The 6,000-nt window shown below is 46.4% G+C and overlaps 1 protein-coding gene across 2 annotated transcripts in view; it reads left to right on the top strand.

The window, feature by feature from the left end:
- Positions 1-2,172: 2,172 nt before the first annotated feature.
- Positions 2,173-6,000, top strand: part of sulf1 (sulfatase 1) — a 35,757-nt gene continuing 31,929 nt past the window's right edge. For both annotated transcript variants that reach the window (XM_086151273.1, XM_086151271.1), the window contains exon 1: positions 2,173-2,332. The gene's annotated coding sequence lies outside the window, so the exon portion shown is untranslated. The remainder of the gene's footprint in view (positions 2,333-6,000) is intronic.

Below are 6,000 nucleotides of genomic sequence, written 5' to 3'. Positions count from 1 at the left end.
CTTGTAACCTTTTCCATCTTCGTGGATTTCTGATGTTTACAGATGTGCTCAGCTCTTGAAAAAACAGCCCCTCTCCCCCGTTGGGGCAGCCATCTTTAATCCAGCCAAGAGCACGGGGATTTGGTCGTCCCTGGGCCGCCCGAAGCCCCCTTTGCAAACCTCTCGGCCGTGAGAATGGGGACTGGGGCTGGAGGTGTGGGCAGGGATGTGAGTAGCCGTGCTGGGGGGGCGGGAGGAGCGGGGGGAGGGACAGTCTTTGTGAATTTAATTAATCTAATTTGTGTTCTTTCCCCCCCTGAGACTCTTTCCCTCTCCGTTTCCCCCTGTTTCGAGCGCATCGGGGAGGGAGGGGAGGTTCACGTGTTCCAGGCGAAAATGGGATTTGCGTATATTAATCCTGTGTCGTCACCATTCCAACGCCTGGAGGGAATATAACAGGAAGCGACGATTAAAAAAAAAAAAAAAAAACACGCGTCTTTCCGCTGCGTGTGGCACGAATTAAACTAAATTGAGATCGTGATAAAGTTCGGAGAGACACGGCTGACGCTTACGCCTGTCAAAACATGTTGGTCGTTTTTTAACGTTTCAATAATACAACAAATTAAAACTCACCCTTGGGGGCTATTGAGGGTGCGTTTTTAAAATCCAAGTGATTTATTTTCCTCTCCATCCTGTTTAAAAGAAAACAGGAGTTTGTTTTGACTGCACCTAACTGATCTTCCCATTTTCCTGTCCTATCACGACCAAACATCTCCAGAAAATTGTTTTAGGCCAGAGCGAAGACGCGCGCGGCTCTTGTCGTTTTTTTTTCTTTTAAACGAAGTTAACGCCGCCATTGTTTCTGGGTTCAATTGGAAATGGATATTCAAAGCTTCATTTAGGGGTTGCCTGCAAAACAGTTTGAGGCTAATTGTATTTATCAAAGGCCTCACTTGAAACAGGGGCCGGGGCGTTGACACCGCTCATAGAATGTAAATGAAGCACTTAAGGACTTTTCTTTGGTGTTTCACACCTTTGATTAACTCAGCGTGATGCTGTGGGATATCAGATGGGTAATAACGCATTAGGTCTCACCTTTGAAGGTCCTGCCGAATATCATCGGGGTCCCGTAAGCCTTTTCCAACAGATCGGCGTGTGGAATGGCGATCCGCCAAAAAAAAATGATTAACGTCGCCCCTCTCCTCACCTAATTCCCCCTGCTCCCCACTGTTTTCCACGAAGGCCTCTGAGATCGGTCGATTCACTCAGGAAGCACTAATGATGTTAATGTCTCGGGACTGATAGTAAACGGCAGCTTGTTAGTGTTATCATCGCGCTCCCATCTCGCCGGGGAACTCACACCGCTCCTTATCTCCTTTTCTCTCCCTTTCCTATCTTTTGACTTTTTCTTTTCCGTGGCTTTGTAATTTTAGTGTTTTCCCCTCTGCCCTCCTTTTTTTTTTTTAACTCGAGGCAATGTGTGGTGAAGGACAGGAATGCAGCCGTGGATTTATCACACTGAGGTGTGAGGGCTGCTGCTTTCTGCTCCTGTGCCTGCAGATGTAACAGTTTAGTGCCAACAGCATTCCCGCCGCCGAGCCAATGCGCGGTTTTATTACTTTGTAGTTTGATTCTTCAGACCACATACTCAGTCGCTGCAGGGGGAGAGAGGGGTCAAGGACAGGAGGGGGTGATGTTCTCTGTGTGTGTGTGTGTGTGTGAGTGCTTGTGCAAGATGAACATCACCAGCAAAGTGATACCAAACACAGGAGAGCATTTCTCCATCCTCTCCCAGGTCTCTTCTGCTTTGGCTTCTCAAACATGCACTCTCTCCTCCTCCTCCTCCCACCTTTCTTTCTGCCTCCTCTCCCTCTCCCCTCCCATTTAGTCTCTTTCCACTCCTCTCACAACTCTCCCTCTCAGGTTACGATGAGTAGGGCTTTTCTTGCCTCCATACCCTAAGAGTGTGTGCCTGTATGTGTGTGTATGTGTGTGTGTGTGTGTCTCCCCCTGCACTGAGAGCTGTGTCCTTGTCCCTGCCTCCTGGCAGCGAGGAGCCACCCAGCAGCCGCTCTGTGATTGGCCGGGCGGAGCGGGGCTCCTGACACGGCGCGGCGCTGACTGCTCCAGGACGTGTTTCAACAGATGGTCGAGGTTAGAGGGTGTCATCACATCGGAGAAAGGATTAGAGGAGAGAGGTCGTCTTCTTCTTCTTCTTCTTCTTCTTCTTCTTCTTCACGGAGCTGTGTGGTCCCCCACCGTAAAAAAAAAGAAACAACTCCTCGACCCCTCCTGTGAGCAGCGGTGAAGAAACAGAGAGGAGCCCCAGCCTGGGCTCTCAGCCGGCTTTCAGGTACTCTCTCTCTCTCTCTCTCTCTCTCTGTCTCTCTTTCCTTTTTCCTGCAGAAAGGTGCGTGTTTCTTACTTTTTTGTTTGCACAAAGTTGTTTTTTCCTCCCATGTTGGAGATAGGTGTAGGAGCCCCGTGCAGCGGTGGTGCCGGCTCAGTGTGCAGAACTTCATAGTTCCCCCCCTTCTCTCTCTGTCTCTTTATGAATGACAGGAATTCCCTCTGTCGCAAATTCCTTCGTCTCAAGGGGATTAGAGGGCAGCACATTCCATTAACGTCATTTTCCCTCCTCATCCATAAGCATCCATCTGTTCATTTTGATTTTTTTTTAAAAATTCCCCTCCCTCCAGATGGATTGTGTTGTGATGAGAATCCACTGATGCAGATGAGGAAAAAACCCCGAGGGGCTTAAATGAATGCAGAATTACATAATATGCTGTCTTACCTGTCTGTGTTGGGGCGGGGGGCGGGGGGGGGGGATATCCTGAATTTGCGGGGTGCACCGACACTGAAAACGAGAAAATGAGCATTTCTCTGTCAGTCTTTAAAAATATTAAAAATCCATCATATTATCTTGGCATTAGTCGTTAAAAGAATTAAAAGAAAAATAATGCGTTCTTCTCATTCAGTCTGGCATTTAATATTCCCTCAATCCAGCCCCCATTAAAGTTTTTTTTTTTTTTCCATGCATCCCATTCAAAGTGCATGTGTGGCAGATCATGTCAAATGCTCTGAATGGATGAGCTGCTGAAGGACTCCTTCTGGAGGAGCTGTCAGAGTGAAGTAGAGAGGCTGAGACGGCGCACCTCACATAGGCTATTGAACACAACTCAAGTGAGATGGGAGCCTTGCCAGCGGAGTGGGAATATGATGCATAGTATGTATACCTGGCTCCAGGCAGTGTGTGTATATGTGTGTGTGTGTGTGTGTGTGTGCACAAAAGATTGTGCGGCGGGAGCCAAGAGGAGATTGTATCGGTGAAAGCTGCTGTTGTGTGAGTTGGTGTTGACCCTGGTAAACCAGCCGAAGCTGGGCTTCCTGCTTGTTACTTAAAGTGCTTACCACAACCACCAATAAGCTGTGATTGCTGCAGCTTTAAACCCAGCAGCGCTGTAGGTACATGAAGAAAACTAAAATAGGTTCGAACGAGACGATGTAATGCTCGCCAGAGTTTGAAGAACAGCTCGGGAACTGATCTCATACCAGGACTATTTGATCTTTGAGGAGAAGGTCTGACACTTTGATTACAAGTCAGATTACATAAGGATACTAATCTATGAAAAATGTAGCTGAGCACAGACTGTTTTTTCACCTGGAGAAGTGAGCTCGGGCAGAGGAGTGTGACTGGGGGCATTCCCCCTATTTAAAGGCTCCGTAAGGTACCGTCTGCCGTCTTCCATCGCTCCATCTACTTGTCCATCGACCCAACGTATCACATGTGGTGAGTCTGGACTGGAAGCGTAGAAGGCGTGATGATAAATCTGTGCATTGAGAAAAGAATTTGCTCATTTAATCTGTCATTTTTCATGCAAAATTTGCAAACATTTCCTCAAACGTCAGTGTCGGACAGCTACAGCTCGTTCCAGACTTTTCCCATGAAGCTATTGGCCGACCGATCGTAAATCAGCCTCTCCTCCAACTTGCCAGTCACCGCTGTGACTCGGGATTACTCAACCGCCTTGCACAGCAGCGCTGGCGTGTGGGAGAACATGCCGACTAACCAGCTCAGAGGAGAAAGGGGATCCTTTAAACAGTTTAGCTTCACTGTGCTACAAACAAGAGCACAAGCAGCTGCTGCAAATAATTAGGTTCTGGGGGGGTAGACACTTGCCAAAGCAAACATTGTTCCAGTAGCAGCTCTGCCATCATTTCAATCTAGTGTAAAATGTGTGTGCACGAGCGTGTGTCTGTGTGTGCGCATGAAAAGGCACTGAAGGAAGGGTTATTTTCTTATGATCGGTGGTTTGTAAGGTTCTCTTTAATGTATGTGATGAATGACTGATGGTAAAGGAAGAAGAAACCGTTACGGTGTTTTTTTTTCCCTCCGCCCTTCATTTCTACAATAGGATGAGGATGTGTGTGTGTTTTGGGGGCCTGTAAAAGTTCAAAAGGGAGTTTCATCCAACCTGTAATTTGTCCAAATGTATTTGAATACAACTTTTAAACTATGGTCTATGACATCAGTGCGGCTTTACTAATGGCCTTTTATTTGTTAGCTTAAATTACGTCCAATTCAGTTCAGCAGCAACAGGTCGAAGGAACCCGCAGAACGCCCTCTGCTGTTCAGGCAAATCCATTCAAAAGAGCTCCTAGAATATTAGGGTATTAGCACTGAAAATAATAATAATGCCGGGTTACCTTAGTGAAGGCTTTTGACATTTTTAAAGAAACATTTTGTAGGGTCATGACATACAATAATAAATAACCTTCGGTAAGTACTCAGATTTTTCCCCTCCTGTCTCAGAGATGATGATAAAAAGGACGCCAATAAGCAATACTGAGCTGGATTTGATTTTTTTTTTTTTTTATTTTAACTGTTAGATGATATTCCGATTCTTCTTCTTCTTCTTTCGGCTTTTCCCTTCGGGGGTCGCCACAGCGAATCAACTTTCTCCATCTAACCCTATTCTCCGTATCCTCCTCTCTCAGGATACCCTATGCAATTCACCTACGAGGGATTTAAGAGCTCAAATAAACATTTCGGTCTTGATGGTATAAATTTACTTTAAAAGGAAGCAAGTGTTTTGTCCTGAGTGAGTGTGTGTGCGTGAGGACGTCAAGAGAGGACTTCCTAAACAACCTTCTTCCCTCACACTTGTTTATCTCTGCAGCTTAATGACAGTGTTCCTGAAAGTAGCCCGATTACACGGGAGCGCTGGATGCTCAACCCTATCACTGCAAATGACACGTATTTGGTTTTTTGGTTCCCCCTTATCCTTGAGGGATTTAGAGAGACCGCGTTGAGACTTAGTTCCTTTGTTGCCCGTGCTGACCGAAAGTCGCCACGGAGTTCCAGTTAACTCTGGTACGCTTTGTAAATAAGAGTTATCTTTGATTTTGCCAAAGGAATCTTTGTGGAAATGAGCCATGCACGGGTTTAATTCGCTCACACAAACACCCCAAGTGTTAGTTTAACCTCCTATTGAGGCTGAGAAGGTCAGAGTATGCAAACATCACATCACACCTTCTCATGAAAAGGAATTCTCCCATCGTACGTCCTTCAATCAGATGCGGTTCGGAGCTTAATTATTTCAGAATCGGACCTGGCGCTAGCTTTCATCTTCGTCGGAAAAAAACATCAGATGATTTGCGTCGTCCTTAGATGGCTCAGCTGTGCGACGGCGAGAAATGACCCCTGACCAGGTCTGGAGTTTCATCCCGAGGGCATATGTAATAAAACAAAAATGCGGGGTTGCAGGTCGAGCTAAAGTTTGCATGAATGAGTCAGAGTCAAGTCGGGGAAAGAGGATTTTAATACTTTCTCCTTGATATCCGGAAAAGCTTTTGTTGAAATGTCACCGCGCGTAGATTCGGCTAGGGCTTAAAATGGAGAGAGAGAGAAAAAAAAAGAATGCCAGGTCAAGAAAGGCACACGGGGGGGGGGAGTTGAAGAGGGTTCGAGTGGCAGACATTAAGATAAGAGGAATAAGAGAAAGCAGGGAGAGAAAGGGA

Source organism: Fistularia commersonii, chromosome 8, assembly GCF_037954325.1.
Source record: "Fistularia commersonii isolate RoL2024-O1a breed Wild chromosome 8, RoL_Fcom_v1.0, whole genome shotgun sequence".
NCBI classification, from domain to species: Eukaryota; Metazoa; Chordata; class Actinopteri; order Syngnathiformes; family Fistulariidae; genus Fistularia; species Fistularia commersonii.
Note: the sequence above shows the minus strand (reverse complement) of the source record. Positions and strands in the feature narration are given on the sequence as shown.